The sequence below is a fragment of the Musca autumnalis genome, unplaced genomic scaffold (genome assembly GCF_047663935.1).
Source record: "Musca autumnalis isolate F117 unplaced genomic scaffold, ASM4766393v1 scaffold_2, whole genome shotgun sequence".
NCBI lineage: Eukaryota > Metazoa > Arthropoda > Insecta > Diptera > Muscidae > Musca > Musca autumnalis.
This window is the reverse complement of record NW_027411755.1, coordinates 212,153,716-212,178,212: the sequence shown is the minus strand read 5'-3', so window position 1 is coordinate 212,178,212 and position 24,497 is coordinate 212,153,716. Positions and strand designations below refer to the sequence as shown.

Below are 24,497 nucleotides of genomic sequence, written 5' to 3'. Positions count from 1 at the left end.
CCATGCTGTCTTATCATAGAAGACCACGAAGTCTTCTCATAGAAAACAATGATTTCTTCTTATAGAAGTCGATGGAGTATTCTCATAGAAGGCAATAACACCTTCTCATAAACGAGACAAGGATCATGAGGTCTTCTCATGGTGTTCTCATAAAAGACCATGAGGTCTTCTCATAGAAGGCCATTAGGTCTTCTCATAGAAGACCATGAGGTCTTCTCATAGAAGGCCATTAGGTTTTCTCATAGAAGACCATGAGGTCTTCTCAAAAAAGACCATGAGGTCTTCTCATAGAAGATCACGAGGTCTTCTCATAGAAGACCATGAGGTCTTCTCATAGAAGACCATGAGGTCTTCTCATGGAAGACCATGAGGTCTTCTCATAGAAGCCCATGAAGTCTTCTCATAGAATACAATGAGGTCTTCTTATATAAGACCATTAGGTCTTCTCATAGCAGACCAAGAGGTCTTCTCATAGAAGACCATGAGGTCTTCTCATAGAAGACCATGAGGTCTTCTCATAGAAGACCATGAGGTCTTCTCATAGAAGACCATTAGGTCTTCTCATAGAAGACCATGAGGTCTTCTCATAGAAGGCCATTAGGTTTTCTCATAGAAGACCATGAGGTCTTCTCATAAAAGACCATGAGGTCTTCTCATAGAAGATCACGAGGTCTTCTCATAGAAGACCATGAGGTCTTCTCATAGAAGACCATGAGGTCTTCTCATGGAAGACCATGAGGTCTTCTCATAGAAGCCCATGAAGTCTTCTCATAGAATACAATGAGGTCTTCTTATATAAGACCATTAGGTCCACTCATAGAAGACCAGGAGGTCTTCTCATAAAAGACCATTACGTCCTCTCATGGAAGGCAATTAGGTCCTCTCATAAAAGACCACGAAGTCTTCTCATAAATGACCACGAGGTCTTCTCATAGATGACCACGAGGTCTTCTCACAGAAGACCATGAGGTCTGCTCATAGAAGATCATGTGGTCTTCTAATAGAAGACGAAGAGGTCTTTTCATAGAAGACCATGAGGACTTCTCATAGAAGACCATGAGGACTTCTCATAGAAGACCACGAGGACTTCCCATAGAAGACCAAGAGGACTTCTCATAGAAGACCATGAGGACATCTCATAGAAGACCATGAGGACTTCTCATAGAAGACCACGATGTCTTCTCATAGAAGACCATGAGGTCTTCTTATAGAAGACCATTAGGTCCTCTCATAGAGGACCAGGTGGTCTTCTCATAGAAGACCAGGAGGTCTTCTCATAGAAGACCATGAGGTCTTCTTATAATAGGCCATTAGATTTTCTCATGGAAGACCATGCTGTCTTATAGAAGACCACGAAATCTTCTCATAAAAAATAACGATTTCTTCTTATAGAAGTCGATGGAGTATTCTCATAGAAGGCAACAACACCTTCTCATAAACGAGAAAAGGATCATGAGGTCTTCTCATGGTGTTCTCACAGAAGACCATGAGGTCTTCTCACAGAAGACCATGAGGTCTTCTCACAGAAGACCATGAGGTCTTCTCACAGAAGACCATGAGGTCTTCTCACAGAAGACCATGAGGTCTTCTCATAGAAGACCATGAGGTCTTCTCATAGAAGACCATGAGGTCTTCTCATAGAAGACCATGAAGACTTCTCATAAAAGACCATGAGGTCGTCTCATAGAAGAACACGAGGTCTTCTCATAGAAGACGACGAGGTCTTCTCATAGAAGACCATGAGGTCTTCTCATAGAAGACCATGAGGTCTTCTCATAAGGGACCATGAGCTCTTCTCATAGAAGACCATGAGGTCTTCTCATAAGGGACCATGAGCTCTTCTCATAGAAGAACATGAGGTCTTCTCATAGAAGACCATGAGGTCTTCTTATAGAAGACCACGAGGTCTTCTCATAGAAGACGACGAGGCTTCTCATAGAAGACGACGAGGTCTTCTCATAGAAGACGACGAGGTCTTCTCATAGAAGACCATGAGGTCTTCTCATAGAAGACCATGAGGTCTTCTCATAGAAGACCATGAGGTCTTCTCATAGAAGACCATGAGGTCTTCTCATAGAATACCATGAAGACTTCTCATAGAAGACCATGAGGTCGTCTCATAGAAGACCACGAGGTCTTCTCATAGAAGACGACGAGGTCTTCTCATATAAGACGACGAGGTCTTCTCATAGAAGACCATGAGGTCTTCTCATAGAAGTCCATGAGGTCTTCTCATAAGGGACCATGAGGTCTTCTCATAGAAGACCATGAGGTCTTCTCATAGAAGACCATGAGGTCTTCTCATAGAAGACCATGAGGTCTTCTCATAGAAGAACATGAGGTCTTCTCATAGAAGACCATGAGGTCTTCTTATAGAAGGCCATGAGGTCTTCTTATAGAAGGCCATGAGGTCTTCTCATAGAAGACCATGAGGTCTTTTCATAGAAGACCATTAGGTTTTCTCATAGAAGACCATCATAAAAGACCACGAGGTCTTCTCATAGAAGACCATGAGGTCTTCTCATGGAAGACCATGAGGTCTTCTCATAGAAGGCCATGAGGTCGTCTCATAATAGACCATGAAGTCGTCTCAAAGAAGTCCCAAAGTTCCGCTTATAGAGGAGGTCTTCTCTTCTTAGACCAAAATGTCTTCTCAAAGAACACTAGAAACATCAGGTCTTTTATATAAATACGTTTATATAAGACCATAAAATACCAGGAGTTCTCCGTGCAGAACGCGACTACCTCCTCTTGTATACTACTAAATTTCGGTCTAAGTTCAAAATCGCTGGTTGTTGTAGAATTTTTCGACCTTTAACGTAGGTGATATTTCAAAACGTGGGCCCATATAGCCCATGTTCGAAATTGGCTTGCCCACAACAAATATATCAGTTGCCTGAGTTTTCTTTTAAACCACTGTTTCAACTCTAACAAAAAATAATGAAAATGCAATTTCTTGCCTTCGTCATTGTTGTCACAGCCAGCGATTCACTTAAGTAATATTGAGATCATTTCCGTTACTTGTTCGCTTCATTTTATAGCATTTTCCTTATCTTTATTGGCGAGGATGAGTAAGGCAAGGCACACTGCAGCCATTGAGATAGTCCACCATCCAGCCAGGCAGCAGCTATTCATTCAAAGAGACAATCATATTTTCATAATGGCCATACATCACACACAATCTTTGGACGGTTTCTTAGACATTACCAAGATCAACAACAATAACCATATGCCGTTTTATATCTATGTACATGATTTATACATACAGATAGATATACGTTGGTATGTGTGATGGATTATGAATCCACGTTCTGTCTGTTTCTTTCTACTGCTGCTGGCTGCTGCCTTCGTTGTTTTCTCTATCTAAATTGTTCCTATCATTATATTGTAGTCATATTGTTGTTGAACATTTTATTTGGTAGTCTTCTGAATGTAAATACATATAAATGTGGGAACAGAAGTTTGAGTGAAGTTTAGAGAGAGAGCAATGATGTTTAGCTATGATGATGTCCCGCTACAATTATAAAAATGAGTTGCATTTACGACGCGAACAAATAAAGACGTTCTCAAGACGGCTCGCATAAACGACGATTAACGACGATCATTATTCATGTTTCTTTTATTTTAATTTTCCTTTGTTTTAATTACAATTTCATTTTAATAAACTTGAGCTAAATATTATATTAATTAACCCTAGACAAAAGCATTGAGTTTCATTTAAAAAGGAACCCTATAAATTTGGGGACTCAACCGCGATAAGGAAAAACAAATAAATTTGAAGGCGCCGATATGAAAAGAAATAAATTTGAGAACTCAATCGCGAGAAAGAAATAATAATTACATATGCAAACTCAATTTCTGTAGTGTTACGTAACGTGTATATTGTGTAACAAACGTGTAAAAAACATTTGAGGTTATTTAAACCATTCGATTAAGTCGTGTAATTGTGAACAAATATTAAATACATGAAACCTGGTGTATTTAAATCTCCACAGATTATTTTAAACAATATTCTGGAGAAGAGGTTACATGTTTTAAGAAAACACATTTATGTTTTATGTCTTGTAAAAAATCAATACGTTCAAACAATATTAATGTATGTACAAATGTTTTAAACGACGGTACGGCTCGGTTCGGTTCGAAATAAAATTCTATGTATGAAACAACAAAAATACTCTTAACTTTGATTTAACCTTGAAACCAATTTAACCTTGAGTAACAAAAACGCATTTGCAAAAAGTTTGAAGCGAATTACAACAATGCCGACTCTCGGAGATTATGACGTCATACGCAACAATTTATCTACGTCCAAAAGAACAATAACAACGGCGCTGCATAAATTTATCTTTGGCGAAGAAGGAGATCGATCAAACAGAAAACGATTACGCAATTTTGAAGGGTTTGAGTATGCAGAGGACAGTGCTGAGTATCAAGAGAAAGTGAAGTACATCAAACAGAACTTGTCAACAGCCGATTTGGTCTCAATTTGCAATTTATTATGTTTGAGTTATGACGTTGAGGATTTATGTGCTCACATATTCTCAAATTTGAAGAAGGGTATGCTGTTAACAAATGACGTCGATGTTGAGAGTCAAGCAGATGATGACGAAGCAGAGAATGAAGTAGACGACGCGGAGAGTCTAACAAATGATGATGAACCGGGATCGATAAATGACAATGATTTAACCATGGTACCGAGAAAAATAGATGATAATGATGTAAACACCGTTAGTCAAAATTTGCAAAGCAGAGTCCGTATGGAGAACAACAACTTTTCTAATGGCAACGAAGAAGGGAGACAACATATTTTAAAACAACAACAACCAACGAATAAAGTGCATAGCGAGGACTACGAGAATAATAAAGAGAATATTGCGACTGCTGAGCAATATAACCTGTCACTCCATGTACCAAAATTTGCAATGAATTTCAGAGACATAGAGGACACAATAAGAAATTTCGATGGAAGCAAAAACTTATCAATTCGCTCATGGTTGGATGAGTTTGAGGACAATGCCAGAGTGATGTGTTGGGATCAGTTTCAAATGTTTATTTTTGCAAAACGGTCACTGAAGGGTTTAGCGAAATTGTTCATATCGAGTGAAAGGGGTATTACGTCATACAATCAATTAAAGAAGGCTTTGTTGGACGAGTTTGATACTGTGGTAAATAGTTGCCAACTACATAAAATGCTCATGGAAAGAAAAATGTTAAAAAATGAGAGCATTCAAGAATATTTTTTGCACATGAGAGAGATTGCATCAAGAGGTTCTATTGAAGACAAGGCGCTCATGCAATATGTAATAGAAGGTATTAGAGATTCGACGGTGAATAAAGCCATACTTTTTGGAGCGGAAAATATAAATGAATTTAAAAAGAAACTTCGATGTTATGAAATGATGCAGTCCTCAACAGTAAAGAAAGAATATGTTACGCCAGTACAAGCAAAAATGCCGTACAAAACTGAAAAGACTGAAATGAAATGTTATAATTGTGGAGCAAAGGGCCACACTTCCAAAAAATGTCCAAATGCTGGAAAAGGTTTGAAATGTTTTAATTGTAACAACTACGGTCATATTTCGAAAGATTGCCCATCAAAACAAAACGAAAAGGTTCGACGAATAAATTCAGACAAAGATATAATCATAAAAGTAAAGATCAAAGAGGAGAATTGGTTTGCCTTATTCGATACTGGAAGCAAGTTCAACATTGTAACTGAAAATGTCTACAAGGTCTTGAATAAGCCTGAACTAACAAAAACAAACTTTTATCTTGTCGGATTTGGAAACAATAAAATAAAGCCAATGGGATGTTTTGAGCATGAGGTTGAAATTGATGGTGAGAAATACAGGTTATGTTTTCAAGTTGTACCAGTTACGTGTATAGATGTCGACGTAATTATTGGAAAGGAATTTTGCTCTTACGCTGAAGTGAACATAACACCTGAACGAATACAGTTTAGAAAATTGAAAGACGATGGATCCGAAGATGTTTACAGTATGATGGCTTTGGATATTTGGAACGGCGCAAATGACACGGATATTGATATTGGAGAAACGGCAAGTGATGACGCTAAAGAAAAAGTTTTGGATATGATGAACAACTATAGACCGGAAAAGACCAAAAGAACGAATGTGGAAATGAGAATAACAGTAAGTCAGGAAGATCCAATATTTTGCAACCCACGGCGACTTCCTTTAACTGAGAGATATATTGTCGATGACCAGATAGACAAGTGGATGGCGGAAGATATAATAGAAGTTTCAAATTCTGAATTTTGTAGTCCAGTAGTTTTAACGAAGAAACGTGATGGAACGCATAGATTGTGTATAGATTACAGAAAAATAAATAAGGTAATCGTAAAGGACCATTTTCCATTACCCTTAATCGAAGATCAGCTGGATCGGTTACAAGATACGCTGAAGTGAACATAACACCTGAACGAATACAGTTTAGAAAATTGAAAGACGATGGATCCGAAGATGTTTACAGTATGATGGCTTTGGATATTTGGAACGGCGCAAATGACACGGATATTGATATTGGAGAAACGGCAAGTGATGACGCTAAAGAAAAAGTTTTGGATATGATGAACAACTATAGACCGGAAAAGACCAAAAGAACGAATGTGGAAATGAGAATAACAGTAAGTCAGGAAGATCCAATATTTTGCAACCCACGGCGACTTCCTTTAACTGAGAGATATATTGTCGATGACCAGATAGACAAGTGGATGGCGGAAGATATAATAGAAGTTTCAAATTCTGAATTTTGTAGTCCAGTAGTTTTAACGAAGAAACGTGATGGAACGCATAGATTGTGTATAGATTACAGAAAAATAAATAAGGTAATCGTAAAGGACCATTTTCCATTACCCTTAATCGAAGATCAGCTGGATCGGTTACAAGATGCGACGGTTTTTAGCACAATTGATCTGCGAAATGGTTTCTTTCACGTGCCTGTAAATGAGGAAAGCCGTAAGTACACATCGTTTGTAACACACAATGGTCAATACCAGTTTAAGAAGGTACCATTTGGACTTACAAATTCACCAGCAGTGTTCCAGCGACATGTTAACGCGATTTTTAGAAATTTGAACAGAGAAGGTATTGCCTTACCCTACGTCGACGATATTATCATCCCAGCTAGCGACGAGGAAGATGCGGTAAGAAATCTTGAACGAGTTTTGAGAACATGCAAAGAATATGGACTTGAGATTAATTTGAAGAAATGTCATTTTCTGAAGAAGCGTATACAATTTCTTGGTCATGTAATTGAGGATAAGAAGATTTACCCGTCACCAGAAAAAAATGAAGCCATGATCAAGTATCCAGCACCCAAGAATTTGAAAGAAGTTGAAAGTTTTTTGGGACTTGCGGGGTATTTTAGGAAATTTATTCCACAATTCTCATTAATATCAAAACCGTTATCTGATTTAAAATCAAGTAAAGTGTCTTTTTATTTTGGTCCAGAACAAATGAAATCTTTTAACAAATTAAAGGAAATGATGGCGAGTCAACCAGTTCTGAATATATTCAATCAAAAGTACGAGACGGAACTTCACACGGATGCATCGATTGATGGTTATGGAGCAGTGTTGCTGCAGAAATCTCCTGATGATGGTTTATTGCACCCAGTTTATTTTATGAGTCGAAAGACTACTTTGCAAGAGAGAAAGTATTCGAGCTACGAACTAGAAGTTTTGGCAATCGTGGAGGCGTTAAGAAAATTTCGTGTTTATCTAATTGGATTGAAGTTTAAGTTAGTTACGGACTGTAACGCGTTCACCAAAACAATTGAGAAGAAAGACATACCAACAAGAGTAGCCCGATGGATAATGTTGCTGCAAGAGTATGATTTTTATGAGGAACATCGCCCTGGTAATCAGATGCGACACGTTGATGCCTTAAGCCGACACCCTGTGATGTTTATTGGCGAAGATAGTTTGACGGCGAGAATAAAACAACTACAACAACACGATGACGACCTAAAAGCAATACGGCACATTCTCAACGATCAGATGGATTACGATGGATATTTCATGAAAGGAGGTGTTTTATACAAATTGGTAAATGATTTGGAATTGTTGTGTGTACCAAAAGGAATGCAAAATGAAATAATTAGAAAAGCTCACGAAAGAGGTCATTTTTCTGTAAAGAAAACAAAAGAACTGTTATCAAAAGATTATTTCATTCCGAAGTTGGAAGAAAAGATTCAAAAACAAATATCAAACTGTATTCCTTGTATAATAACGAATAAGAAGAAAGGTAAACAAGAAGGAGAATTACACACAATACCGAAAGGAGAAATACCATTGCATACGTATCACATCGACCACTTAGGACCGTTAGAGTCAACGAGTAAAATGTATAACCATATTTTTGCTGTAATCGACGCATTCACTAAATTTTGCTGGCTCTATCCTACTAAAACGACATCAGCACGAGAAGTTATATCTAAATTGCAACTACAAAGTTTAACGTTTGGAAATCCAGTCAATATAATATCAGACCGTGGTTCAGCTTTCACCAGCGAAGACTTTAGGAACTATTGCGAGTCCGAGAATATTAATCACATGAAAATTACAACAGGTCTTCCCAGAGCAAATGGACAAATTGAACGACTTAACTCTGTAATTATTTCTGTTTTATCTAAACTTAGTATTTCAGATCCTACGAAGTGGTACAAGTATGTTGGAGACGTACAACGAATAATAAACTCAACTTATCACCGTAGCATTAAAAGCACTCCATTTGAGCTGTTGGTAGGCGCGAAGATGAGAACAAAAGAAGACGTCAAAATTAAGGAGCTAATCGAAGAAGAATTTATGATGGCATACGACGAAGAACGAAATGAACTACGACAAAAAGCAAAACAACAAATATTGGAAGTTCAAGCTGAAAATAAGAAAACGTATAATCTTCGACGTAAAGCTGCTAGAAAATACAAGATTGGTGACTTAGTGGCGATTAAAAGAACTCAGCTTGGAGGAGGTCTTAAATTAAAACCGAAGTATTTGGGTCCATATCGTATCACAAAAATCAAGCCTAATGATACCTATGATGTCATGAAATGCGGAGATAATGAAGGTCCTAAGCAGACAACAACTTGCGCAGAGTTTATGAAGCCTTGGCCTGTAGGAGAAGAAGAAGACGATGATGAATTACTTTCGCAGGATGGCCGAGTTGTGGGAACAGAAGTTTGAGTGAAGTTTAGAGAGAGAGCAATGATGTTTAGCTATGATGATGTCCCGCTACAATTATAAAAATGAGTTGCATTTACGACGCGAACAAATAAAGACGTTCTCAAGACGGCTCGCATAAACGACGATTAACGACGATCATTATTCATGTTTCTTTTATTTTAATTTTCCTTTGTTTTAATTACAATTTCATTTTAATAAACTTGAGCTAAATATTATATTAATTAACCCTAGACAAAAGCATTGAGTTTCATTTAAAAAGGAACCCTATATAAATACGTATGTATATGTTTGAGTGTTATTGTGGGATAATATCATGAAAAATATTCTTAGTTTATAAAAGATAGATGCTGAAAGGTTCCTTATTTCAGTTCAGTGTTTACTAAAGATTATATTTATGTTTGTATTGCTAAATATAACAGCATATGTTTTGACTTATGATTGATGCTTCTTGTCATAAGAACAGTGTTTTCCTTGGCCTTTTGTTTGTTATCCCTCATCACTTCTTTGCTGCTGCTGTTGTTGTTGCATATTATATTTTATGTTGTTGCTATTTTCACGCCATATACCAACTTTAGGTATGTTGATGATAGGTAGAATTTATGCTTAAATTTAGGTTTTGTTTAAAAGTAACATTAAAATGAAAGTATAAATTGTACACTTTTAGATGTATTAGAAAATTTAATAGATTTCTACATAAAAATCAAAATTTAACAGTAACTTTTGCCTTCATATTGCAATTTTGTGTTACATTAGAATATTGCTCGTTTAATATTTACCTTAGTTTACGATGTTTCGTCTGAAAAGAAAAATAATACAAAATAATATTAATTAAATATTTTTGATTTTTCCAAATCTTAAAATATTTTTGGTATTCGAAAATCTAACTTTAAGCTTTCTGAATTTTCCAGGATTTTTTTATGGGTCATCGGACTGGAAAAATCAATGTTATGACATCATTGGTATATATATAATTATGTTATACAGTATATAGATATACGGTGACCAACCGTACTTTATTATAGAGTACAGTACACATCTACGTGCACTCAAAGCAATTTTTGAAGCACTTTTTCCACTACAATTGAAACACGGCCAAAATGTGGTTTTTGAACGATTCAACAGCATGTTCTGGCTATTGCTTATTAGTTTCAGACTTACGCCCATATATCCATGATTTTTCACCTGCGACGATTTTTTAAGTCTATTGAAGCACCTATTTTTTCCAAATTGCATGCAATATCGAATATAAGCTGGGTAAAGAAATGTCCAAGGATGACTCTATCATGGCGGTCTTGCATTACCAACCAGTTCACGAATGGCTTCAAAGTTTTGTGGCACAACCGCAATTTTTTGCTGACCTTCACTAACTTCGTCGTTGGGTGAGCGTCGGCCACGGTTGGGTTTATTAAACACAGTGCTATTGGATATTGCTTTATCGCCATACAAAGATTTCATTTCTCTTGCCGTGATAAACCACGTCGAAAGTTATGAAAAATTATCGGACGAAAATGTTCACAAGTAAATTTCGCTCTTTTAGCAATGTGATTTTTCAAGTCGCAACACATGGTTGTACGTAAAACCATACTGAGTAAATTTATGCTAAAATGTGTCCAACTTTCAAATGGCAATGCGAAATGGAGCCTGGCAACTCGTATTGTTGCCTAGGCCAGAAACTTATGTAGTAGTCCTCATATATGTACTTGTTTTTCATCGAAAAATATTGTCCACCGTAAGTATATAACACGTCGAGGCAGTGCCTTAATACTACCCTACATACCACTTTGTTTAAAGCAACAAGTAAGTACATACGTATCAGTCAGCTGTGCTGACAGAGAAATACCCTCAGACACTGACCAAGAAAAAAACAACAAAACCAAAACAAACCCAACACAATAACTATGCCGTATATAAAATATATTGATTTTATATCACGAGTTTGCCTTAAAATCTGTAGGTACCGTAACGTGGGCTTATACCAAATCATTGGCATATACCAAAATATTTTTGGCAACCAAACTTTCTCACAAAAGACTCAAAATATTAAATTATGTTAAAATAAGTTTGAAAGACATTTGGGAAAAAGTTTTAGAGTTATTGTGCAATATCCGACAGGGTTTTGAAGCTCTTGGGCCATTATCTTAGGAAGTATTGACTTACTCCGGAACAAAATGTACCATTGTAAATGAGGCCGCTCCAACAATCTCTTGAAAAAGAGTCAAAACGATGCGAGAGGAGCCCCTAAACTTCACTGTATCCGAATTTTGTGTGGGAGGTACTCGAAGGAGTGCACCGATACAATCCATAAACCAACCTAATACATGACTGGATGAAATAATACGTTGTGCAATGCCTGCACCAATCAGAAATTCCCTGCGAGGATTATCTTGCGGATTTGCCATTTGGGTGGTGCCGTCAGGGTTTCTTGGAGCTTTTAGGCCAATATCTCAGGAAGTATGGACTTCCGCAAGAAAAAATTGTACCGTCATAAAGGGAGCCGCAAGGAAAACTTACTAAAAAAAATTGCAAAACCATCCGAGATTAGCCCTTAAACTTCACTTTATCCGAATTTTGTTTGAGAGGTACCCGAAACCAAATCGATTGGTCCATTCGAGAGTTGAACTTTTGTGGGGGAGGTACCAGAAGGAGTGGACCGATATGGCCCATCTTCGAACTTAAACTAAGTTTGGACAAACTATTACGGTACCCAAATTTGGTTTGAATCGATTGAACTGTTCGAGAGTTATCGTGCGCTCAAGCCAGAAAGACAGACATTTTTCGTATCAAAGTGTATATACCCATCTAGCCTAAAGGCTGAGGGTATAACAAAGTATTTCCAATGTATAAGATGGGTGATTGGAATTTGGCACCGGCTTTTATCATAAAATCTCGGGTTCATATGCCCTTCTCTGGTTACCTATTAATTCATTCTCATAGCATAAGGTGTATAGATGTTTTGGAACCGCTCAGTGGCCTATGGACTAGGTCGGCAAGTTCAACCTACATCCGAAAACGGAATGATTTCGATTTCACAGCAAAAAAAAAAACACGACATCAGACAGCTCAATATTCTGGAAGTCTCCAGATGCCTATGCCAGATATCAGATTGATAATATTGAGATCGACTTTGTGCGAACATTAATTCGAACCATTTCTTTGTAGCAGCCAAGGTAAACAACTTTTATCTTATGGATTTATCTTTATATTGCGGCAAGAGTGCGATCTAACACTGGACTAAAGCTGGAAGAAGCTGCAACAACAACAGATTGCTCGAGCCTACTCTGCTAATCTCGCCAATTTGCTGAAAGACGGCACACCGGCCGGCCGAAATTTTAAACCCTTTACCATAAAATATTCTAAACTAAAATTGAAATTGAAACAAATGAAAAAGTGTTATCACGGCGTGTTAACGTTCAGAGCCAAACTCATAACTTGCAAACGCTGCGCTAAGCTTTTTTCATAGAAGCCATACAGATTGAATAGCCAAATATCCATCTCTGTAAAAACAAATTGCATTTGAAAGAAGAAAAGTTCGGTGACAGAAAAGTCCCTCCACAGCCGATAGATCTGATGAACCGATACCAACGGCGAAACCGATCAAATAATGGTAGTTGTATGGTTTCCAATCTTCGGCTTTCCCTTTTCACTTGCAAAAAATCATCGGTCATTAAGCTCCACTCCAACAGGAAATTAATTAAAATTATATAAGTTTTCTTTATTGCCCAATATTTAAGAGGGGACATGTCTAAATTTTATTCAAAAATGTATTTGATAATGTCTTTAATCAGACGGAACCTTTATATGGATCCTATATTAAAGTGTGGATCTATGTTAAAATTTTTTTTGTGGAAAAGTTCCGTGACTGCAGGTAACAAAAAAAGTAGCTAAAATCCTCAAAATATTGACAAATTTTGATGGAGAAGTGTTATGACCACAAGCAGTCTCAAATGACGAATAACAAAAAAATATAAAAACCAAGTAAAAAGTATCAGTCGGCTTTGCCGACAGAGATATACCCTCAGCCTGTGCAAATTGAAACACTTTTTCACAAAAACCTTATGTATTTAGGGGGTTTGAAAATTTTGGTCGTATGAACCGACAAAAATGTTGATTAAGATTAAAGTTCAAAAAATTTGCGGAAAAGGCACTTAAAGGAATGGACCGACATAGACCATGGGGGTGCCATAGGGGGTTTTTACACCCTTCGGGCTTTTTTCTCAAGAAGTATGGACTTGCCCCTGAAACAACTTTTACCATCATAATTGAAGCAGCGAATATAAGTTGTTTCAACAAAAAAGTGATTAAATAGCAGGTCTTAAAGTTAACATATCCAAAATTTTGTGTATGAGGTACGGGATGGAGTGGACAAATATAGTCCATATTCGAACCTGATCTATGTATGGTAGATATCATGAAAATGTGTAAAGTATGGACCAAATCGGTCACTCACATCAAGAGTTATCGTGCGCACAATTTTTCCGAATATTTTTGAACTTTTGTGGGGTAGGTACCTGAAGGAGTGGACCGATATGGCTTTTCTACGAACTTAAAGTAAGTTTGGAAACAATATTACGAAGGCCAAATTTTGACCGGAATCGGCACTTCAGTTCGAGAATTATCTTGCGCTTCCACCCATAAACATGGTGTCATAGGGTTTGTTTTTCAACTTTCAGGCTATTTTTTCAGGAAGTATGGACTTGCTCCTGAGGAAGCTTGTACCTTCGTATAGGGGACAGTGAATACAAGATGTTACAACAAAAACAAAGGCGATTTGAGAGCAGGTCCTATACTGAACTTTTCCTAAATTTTGTGTGGGAGGTACTCGAAGGAGTTTACCGCTTGAGTCCATATTGGAACCTCATCTAAGTCTGGTAGAAATTTCATAATGTGCAAAGTATGGACCAAATCGGTTACTCCCTTCAAGAGTTATCGTACGCACAAATTTTCCGAACATTTTCGAACTTTTGTGGGGGAGGTAACGGAAGGAGTGGACCGATAAAATCCATCTTTGAACTTGAACTAAGTTTGGACAAAATATTACGAAAGCCAAATTTTGCACCAAATCGGCAGATCCGTTCGAGAGTTATCTTGTGCTCCAACCACTACACACGGTGTCATGGGGTTTTTTGTAACTTTCAGGCTATTTTCTTAGGAAGTATGGACTTGCCCCTAATGAAAGTTACAGCGTCGTATAGAGGACAGCGAATACATCTTGCGTAAACAAAAATCAAAGCGATTCGAGACCAGGTCCTAAACTGAACTTTTCCGAAATTTTGTGTGGGAGGTTCCCGAAGGAGTGGACCGATTGAGTCCATATTGGCACCTCATCTAAGTTTGGTAGAAATTACACGATGTGCAAGGTATGGACCAAATCGGTTATTTCCAACAAGAGTTATCGTGCGCACAAATTTTGCGACAATTTTTGAACATTTGTGGGGGAGGTACCTGAAGGAGTGGACCTATATGGTCCATCTTAGGACTTAAATCGAATCTGGACAAAATATTTCGATACCAAAAATCATGCGCACCAGCCTGCCAGACAGACAGACAGACGGACGGACATTGTTAGATCTACTCAAAATTGTCTGAAAGGGATATCGTACAAACATACTTGGGGTCTAAAACCATTATTTCGATGAGGCACATTTTTGGTCGTATCAAAGTGTTAATACCCTCTTTAGCCTATAGGCTGAGGGTATAAAAACGTCAAAATACCTAAGCTCGGGAGTTACGGTTATATATAAGCGTTGTAACCACTAGGAACCTCAAATGACAAATTACAGCTATCTCGGATAAAAAATGTCGCCAAAATCCTCAAAATACTTCAAATCCGGAGCTACCTTTATATGGGAACTATGTATTCCAAAACATGGACCTATGTATTTTTTTAGTTTTGTGACTATTGCAAATTGCATCTAGTTCGGTCTAAAATTGTAGCTAAAATCCTCAAAATATAAAAAAATCGGGAGTTACCGTTATATGGGGTCATACCAAAACTTGGACCTATACCGACAATTTCTAATGGAGAAGTGTTGTTACTACTACGAACCTCAAATGGCAAAATACAGCTAGTTCGGTGAACAATTGTAGCTACAGTCCTCAAAATACCGTAATTCGGGAGGTACCGTTATATAAGAGCTATACCAAAACATACACCTATACGGATATTTTTGGTGGACAAGTTTTGTGACCACTTTGAACCTCAAATGGTAAATGACAGGTAGCTAATTTAGTTAAAAATTTTAGCAAAATACCTAAAATCTGGAGGTACCGTGTATGAGGGTTATACTAACACATGGACCTACATATGTTTACAATTTTCTGTGGAGCAGTTTTGGGACCACTGGGAACCTAAAATGTTAAATTAAAATAAGATCGGTCAAAAAATTAACTAAACTCATCAAAATATCGAAATCGGGTAGTCTCGTTGTTTGGGGACTACACCAAAACATGGACATATATAGACAATTTTTTAGTGAAACATCAAAATGCAAAAAAGCTAGTGCGTTTAAAAATAGTAACTAAAATTCTCAAAATGCCTGAAATCAAAAAAATTTTTGATTGAGAAGTGTTTTGAAATGACAAATAATAGCAAGTTCGATTAAAAATTGTAGCTGAAATCCTCAGCTAAAATCGTGAGTTGCCGTTATATGGAGGCTATTCCACAACTTTAACCTGCGTCGACAATTTTTGGTGCAGAAGTTTGTGGTCACTGGGAACTTCAAATGTCAAATTACACCTAGTTTCGACAAGGAAGGCAGCTAAACCCCTCAAAACACCTAAAATATGTAGGAACCGTTATATAAAGGCAATACCAAAACATGGATCTATGTTGCAATTTTTGGTGGAGATATTTTGTGACGTGGGGGCCACAGTGGTGCAATGGTATGCACGCCCGCCTTGCACGCAGAAGGTCGGGGATTCGATTCCCCGACCAGGCAACATCAAACATTTTTCAACGGTGGCAAAATACCCCTCAGTAATGTTGGCGACCTTTCCTGAGTACTTCAGCCATGTAAAACTTCTCCAGAAAGTGGTGTCTTAAGACACGCCGTTCGGACTCGGCGATAAACAGAAGGTCCCATATCATTGAGCTAAATATGAATCGGGGTGAACTCATTGATATGAGAGAAGTCTCCCTTGTACCGTATGGGATGTTGTGGAACAATGTTTTGTTTTTGTTTGATATTTTGTGAGCACTACTGCTAGTTCGGACAAAAAAGCATCTAAAATCCTCAAAATATCTAAGATATGGGGACTATAACAAAATTTTGGTCATATCGTTGAGACATAATTTGAATTTTATCTGGATTTTTGCTAGTCTTTCGCCCCTAAAGAGATTATGAAATTTTGTTAATAAAACTTTATTCTATTTGTATTAAAAATGTATGGATTTAAAGAAATCATAAAATTTGTATTTTATAATATAAAATTCCCAACATAAAGCCATTTACAATCATAAAAGCCAAACATTTTTAGAAATCCACATAAACACATTCACATTATTTTTATGAGAAGATTTTGAGAAAACAAATATTTTTTCTTGACTTTTTGTGTGCTTTGCCACAATGATGTTCTCTAAAAGCTGTTGCTTTTTTATTCGTTTTCTTATTCTAATTATGTCAAAACCAAAAAGGAAACAAAAAAACGTTTATAAAACAAAACAATGCAGAAGAGATGAGACACAATTCTCTTTTTAGGATAATACCACAAAAATAGACAAAGGCAAGCAAGTAGTAGCTGAGAAAAGTGAGGGATGGAAAGACATGTAACTGAGGTTAAGGAAAATACCATAAAAAAGACAACAACACCAACAGTCCTCCATTTACCAACAACACAAAAGAAGATAATAGAAAAATGCCTTGCAGCATAATTGTATGTGTTGATGCTTTTATTTACCACGAAAGCAACAAAAATAAAACTGAAAACCAAATAAAATCTTCAAGGAAGAAAAAAGATTTTCTCTATGCTTTCTTAAACAATAATGCCATTATTAATATCACAAATTTTTAACTTGGCCCTCTTTCTTGTCGTTGTTGTTGTTGTTTGAGACAGTAAAACCAACACAAAAACATTACAAAATCTAATAAAACAACATATTTAGCCGAGAACACTTCAACAGTAAAATGCTTTTCATTCCCTGAGGACAACAGGAAAAACGTCATCGTTTTAGAATATGAATGAAAGAAAAATCAAAAGAATTACTTAAACGGATATAAAGAGATAAGCAGCACTTGACGAAGACGATGACAACGATGAAGGCGATATAAACGTGAACAACAAAAACTTGGTTAATAAAAATATTAAGAAAAAAAGGATTTTGAAAATTGAATTAAATGAAGATAATTTATAAAAAGAAAGGAAAAAAGAAACTGAAATTGATAATCCGCCCAAGTTCATTGGCCATATTAGAAAAAAATAATGGGGGTGGAAACATCACCTGGGTGAGCCTAAATAGGAAAATTAAATTGAATGGACAATAAGAGGACGATTATATGATGAAAAGGTAGGCATAGTGGGAGAGTTTTATTTGAGCCAACATAAGATTGGCTTAAATTGCATTATGGAAGTAACTATGGGGTATTTGAGAGATTTTCTGGAAAGTATAGAACAAAAAAAAAGAAAGAAAAAACAGTAAAAAGTCGTTAAGTTCGGACGGGCCAAACTTGTCATACCCTCCACCATAAAATATTCTTAACTAAAATGGAATAATTAGTTTCATTTGTGTGCACAATTTTAAGTGCAAAAATTGTTGGCGCACCGATACCCCAAATGCCCAATATTATAAAATCTAAAAAATATGTACAACCAGGTGGTACCTTTATATGGGGGCTATATCAACATGGACTTATATTGACGGTTTTAAGTTTTAGGTGGACTTAAATGTCCAATTACAGCTAGTTCGGTTCGGTGGGGGCTATATCAAAATATGGACCTATGTTGACGATTTTTGGTAGAGAAGTTTCAAAATTGTAGGTAAAATCCTTTAAATACCAAAAATCGGGAGGTACCATTATATGGGGGCTATACCAAACCTTGGACCTATGTTGAACATTCGTGCCTCTGAAAACCTAAAATGTCCAATTACAGCTATATAAAATAAGAATTGTTCCATCAACATCCCCGAAGGGACAAGGTAGCCACCGTGATGGAATGGTATGCACACCCGCCTTGCTTTCAGAAGGTCTGAGGTTCGATTCCCAGACCAAGCATCATAAACATCGACGGCGGAGAAATACCCTCAGAAATGTTGACGATAGGAAAATTAAATTGAATGGACAATAAGAGGACGATTATATGATGAAAAGGTAGGCATAGTGGGAGAGTTTATTTGAGCCAACATAAGATTGGCTTAAAATGCCTATGGAGTATTTGAGAGATTTTCTGGAAAGTATAGAACAAAAAAAAAAGAAAAAAAAAACAGTAAAAAGTCGTTAAGTTCGGACGGGCCAAACTTGTCATACCCTCCACCATAAATATTCTTAACTAAACTGAAATAATTAGTTTCATTTCACCACCGACACCCCAAATGCCCAATATTATCCAATATAAAAAATATGTTCAACCAGGTGGTACCTTTATATGGGGGCTATATCAACATGGACCTATATTGGTGGAGAAATTTCGTGTCCTCTGAGAACCTTAAATGTCCAATTACAGCTAGTTCGGTTAAACATTTTTGCTAAAATGCTCAAAATACCGTAATATGGGGGCTATATCAAACTATGGACCTATGGTGACGGTCTTCAGTGAAGAAATTTAGTGACCTCCGAGAACCTCAAGTGTCTAATTACAGATAGTTCGGCTAAAATTTTTAGCTAAAAACCTCAGAATACCACAAATAGGGACGTAGCATTATACGGGGGCTATACCAAAACATGAACCTATGTTGACAATTTATGTGGAGAACTTCCTTGTCTACTGAGAACCTCAAATGTCAAATTACAGCTACTTCTGTTAAAAATTGTAGTTAAAATTCTTTGAATACCAAAAATCGGGAGGTACCGTTATATGGAGGCTATACCAAACCTTGGACCTATGTTGACAGTTTTTAGTGAAGACCTTTTCCGACCACTGAGAGCCTCAAATGTCAAACTACAGGTATTTCGGTTAAAATTTTTAGATAAAATCTTCAAAATACCGAAAATTGGGAGGAACCGTTATGTGGGGACTACACTAAAACATGGACCTATTTTGACGAGTTTAGATGTAGAACTTTCGTGTCCGCTGAGAACCTTCAATGCCTAATAACGGCTAGTTCAGTTAAAAATTGTAGCTAAAATTCTCAAAATACCAAAAATCGGGAGGTACCGTTATGTGGGGGCTATTCGAAAACTTGGACCTATGTTGACGATTTTAGGTGGAAAATTTTCGTGACCACTGAAAACTCAAATGTCATATTATAGACAGTTCGATTAGAAATTTTGGCTAAAATCCTATACCAAAACATGGACCTATGTTCATAATTCTTGGAATAGACAGCTTTTGGTCGCTAGGAACCCTAAATGGAAAATTACATCTAAACCCGGTCTTCAATTCTGAATAAAAACGTCAAAAATCATCAAAGTGTCAAAATACTGAAATCGGGCGATACCGTTATATGGGGGCTATACCAAAACGTGGACCGATATGGCCCATCATTGGACTTCACCTGCATGTAAAAAAGACGCCACTAAAAATTTAAAATTCTCTTCAGACAAGCCAAAAAAAAATAGAGAAATGTATAACCACAGCCACAACCTTCAAAATATCAAAAATCGGGAGGTATCGTTCTAGGGGGCTATATGATGGTCTAGACCTACACCGATAAATTTCAGGTGGAAAGTTGTGTACCCCCAAGGAGGACTTAGTACCAAATTTTAGCCATTTCGGAGGGATATTGTGGCCACAACCTTAAAAATACCGGAAATCGAGAGGTACCGTTCTATGGGGGCCATATGAAGGAGTGGAACTATACGGACAAATTTCAGGTGGAAAGTTTTATACCCCCAATGAAGACTTATTACCAAATTTCTGGCATTTCGGTGGGATATTGAGGCCACAAACTTTAAAATAACGAAAATCGGGGTAAAATTTTCTATGGGGGCTAAATGAAAACGAAATTTTTTTTGGGATATTGAGGCTACACCCTTCAAAAGATCGCAAATCGGGGGTACCGCTCTATGGGAGCTATATGAAGACGTGGACCTATACCGACAAATTTCAGGTGGAAAAATGTATACCCCCAACGAAGACTTTATACCAAATTTCAGCCATTTCGGTGGGATATTGAGCCCACACACAAAAGTTTTGGTCCATTTAACCTGCTAAATATTATCCGATCACCTTCTAAGATTGGTAATTCGTCTTTGTCATGAACTCAAACCTAATTTCAAATTCCCCGTCGATAGGACTATTATTGCGACTTACATAGCAGCTGCAAAATCGGGTAAAAATTTTGTTGTTGCTCCATTTCACCCGTTAAATATTTCACGTTTCACGCGTTTTGGAGACCACATTCACTTGTTCAACAGTCTCTTTCTTCATCCTTTCACTAAACCCCAATTTAATGTGTCACTTTTTTCTGTATTTCGTCAAGAGGGTTTACAAACCAGCAACACTTGAAATTTTTCTCTTGTCATTTTAAGATGTCCTCCACAAGGAAAACATTAACATTTCAATTTTATGGTAATATCTTTTGTTGTTGTTACTGCTATTTGCTTAGAGTTTCCTGTTGAGAATTGTAGAATTGTCAGATCAAATGTTTGAATTTGAATAAATTCCATTTTAAAGTGAAAGACTTAAAAACGAAATGCAGAATTCATTTGCGACAATAAACATAAAATTGCATTAACTACTTTTTTATGGTTATGACAGGCTACGACGAGTTTTCAAGCGACAAGAATGTCGCTTACTGTTTGTTTTTTGTCTTTGCTGTCCTCTGACCGCATAACATTTAAAATGTCCTTGGCAGAAAAACATGTTACTTTTACGATTTAATGTGTTCTGTTTCTTGTGTGGAAGTAAATATAGAATGGAAAATAATCGATAATAAGGATATGAATGTCTTAAAGGCAAAAGGGATGAGGATAGGAAATTAAATTTTCAATTGTAAGAATTATTTTAAATTTAGAAGGTGTTTGATTCCACGTATTCAGAACATTCTGTTTTTTAATGAATTTTATAATTCAGTAAAAATGTGAATATTAGGAAAATTAATTATTCCTACTATAAAGAATGTGAAGACAAACCTTTTTACGGAACGAGCAGTTACAGTCCACGGTGTCGAGGATGAAATGACCAAGTGACCAAACATATGGAAAACAAGTAAGAGTGGTGATAAGTTCGGCCGGGTCGAAATTTTGATACACACCACCATGGTAGAGAATAATATCTTAACTTATGATAATCACATTATACTGATAATTTTCTTTGTGAAGTTTTTCTACCCTTTTGAGATCCCAAAATCAAAATCAGTGCGAAACTTTGACAAAAACCCCTCGAAATACATAAAATTGAGCAATAGGGTTCCATGGGGGTTAGACTAAAACCTATATACATATATGTATATGGATAGTTTTTTGGGAGTAAATTTTCTGTGCTCCGAAGCACACAAATATCAAAATAATAACCAATTGGCTGGTATTATTACATGGGGCCTTTGGCAAAACGTGGACGTATACTGTCTGATTTTTTGAAAGGAATGTTTTGCACCTTTTATAATGTTTTGTACCCCTGACTAGAATGTTCAAAATATCGAAAATCCGTGAATGTCGTTTTATGGGGGCGCTATATAAAGACATGTACCGACAAATTTCTAATGGAATGTTTTATACACCCAACGAAGACTACGTATTAAATTTCAGCCATTTCGGTAAGGTGTTAAGGTAGAATTAGATGTGACATAACCATAACGCCATAAGGCCATATCAATCAGCTGATTGAACCAAACCTATGGAAATCAATGTATTCGATTAGTAGTAACATAATATAATGCCATAGCCATAACCATAGGAAAACAATTGGGTTTTGGTTTTCTATGTTTATGGTGTTATGGCTATGTCAAGTCTAATTCTACCTTTAAGGCCACAACCTTCAAAATACCGAAAATTGGAAGGTGTCATTCTAAGGGGACTATATGAAGACGTGGACAGGTGGAAATTTTCGTACCCCTCCGAAGACTAAATACCAAATTTCAGCCATTTCGCTGTTATATAGAGGCCACAACCTTCAAACTACCGAAAATCGGGAGGTACATGAAGACGTTGACCTACAACGACAAAGTCCAAGTAGAAAGTTTCATACCCCCTACATGAAGACGGTGACCTACACCGACAAAGTCCAAGTAGAAAGTTTCATACCCTCACCGAAGACTAAATACCAAATTTCAGCCATTTCGGGGTATTTTGAGGCCACAACCTTAAAAATACCGAAAATCCAAATGTACCGTTCTATGGACACTATATGAAGACGTGGATCTATACCGACAAGTTTCAGGTGGAAAGTTTTGTACCCCCAATGAAGACTAAATTCCGAATTTCGTCAATTTCAGTGGTATATTAAGGCTAAAATCTTGAAAATACCAAAACTCTGGGGGTAGCAGTTTACAGGCTATATGAAGACGTTACCTTATACCGACAAATTTCAGGTGGAAAGTTTTATACCCCCACGGAAGACATAATAACAAATTTCAGCCATTTCGGTGGGATATTGAGGCCACAACCTTCAAAATACCGAAAATCGGGAGATACCGTTCTTTGGGGCTATATGAAGACGTTGACCTATATCGACAAATTCCATATGGAAAGTTTTGTACCCCAAACGAAGTCTAAGTACCAAATTTCAACAATTTCGGTGTATAATAAGGCTTAAACTGTCAAACTATCGAAAATCGGGAGGTACCGTACTATGGGGGCTATATAAAGGCGTAGACCTATACTGACAATACTAAATACCAAATTTCAGTCATATCGGCGGATTATTGTGGCCACAACATGCAAAGTACTGAAAATCCGGAGTTACCGTCCTATGGGGGCTATATTAAGGCGTGGACATGTACCGACAAATGATGATTAAATACCAAATTTCAGCCATTTCTGAGTGGTAATGAGGCTAAAACCTTCAAAATACCGAAAATCGGGCGGTACTGTTCTATGGGGGCTATATGTGGACCGATATAGCCCATTCTCAACACCAAACATCCTAGGAGTAATAGAAACTTCTACAACAAATGTTCGCACTCTTTATAGAGAGATGTACTTAACAAGTAAAAAAGTATCAGTCGGCTTTGCTGACAGAGATATACCCTCAGCCCGTAAAATTGAAACAGTTTTTTCCCAAAAAACGTATGTATTTAGGGGGTTTTAAAAATTTTGGGCTTTTGAACCAACAAAAATGTTGATTAGGATTAAAGATCAAACGTTTTGAGGAGGAGATATTAAAAGGAATGGATCTACATTGACCATTATGGGGTTTTTACACCCTTCGGGCTGTTTGCTCAAAAGTATGAAAAAGATTTTACCATCATAATTGAGGCATCGAATGCAAGTTGCTCCAAAAAAATTAAAGTGATTCGATAGCAGGTCTTAGAGTGAACTTATCCGAAATTTTGTGTGGGAGGTACCGGATGGAGTGGACAAATATAGTCCATATTTGAACCTGATCTATATCTAGTAGATATATTAGGATGTGTAAAGTATGGACCAATTCGGCCACTCCCTTCAAGAGTTACCGCACGAACAATTTTCCGAACATTTTTGAACTTTTGTGGGGGAGGTACAAGAAGGAGTGGACCGATATGGCTTATCTTCAAACTTAAACTATGCTTGGACAAAATATTACTATGGCCAAATTTTGAGCCGAATCAGCAGATCCTTTCTAGAGTTATATTGCGCTCCAACCACCTCACACGGTGTCATAGGGTTTTTTGCAACTTTCAGGCTATTTTCTCAGGAAGTATGGACTTGCCCCTAATGAAACTTATACCGTCATATGGAGGGTAGTGAATACAAGTTGCTAAAACAAAAACCAGAGCGATTCGAAAGATGGCCCTAACTGAACTTTTCCGAAATTTTGTGTGGAAGGTACCCGAAGGAGTGGGCCGATCGAGTCTATATTGAAACATTATCTAAGTCTGGTACTCATTTTACGATGGGCAAAGTATGGACCAAATCGTTTGCTCCTTTCAAGAGTTATAGTGCGCACAAATTTTCCGAACATTTTCGAACTTTTTTGGGGGAGGTACCGGAAGGAGTGGACCGATATAGCCCATCTTCGAACTTAAACTAAGTTTGGGAAAAATATTACGAAAGCCAAA

The 24,497-nt window shown here is 37.0% G+C and overlaps 1 protein-coding gene across 14 annotated transcripts in view; it reads right to left on the bottom strand.

Moving 5' to 3' along the window:
* The window catches only part of bru1 (bruno 1), a 703,720-nt gene that overhangs the window by 580,785 nt on the left and 98,438 nt on the right, over nucleotides 1-24,497 (bottom strand). For all 14 annotated transcript variants that reach the window (XM_073970790.1, XM_073970786.1, XM_073970797.1 and 11 more), the window contains exon 2: nucleotides 9,982-10,001. The gene's annotated coding sequence lies outside the window, so the exon portion shown is untranslated. The remainder of the gene's footprint in view (nucleotides 1-9,981; nucleotides 10,002-24,497) is intronic.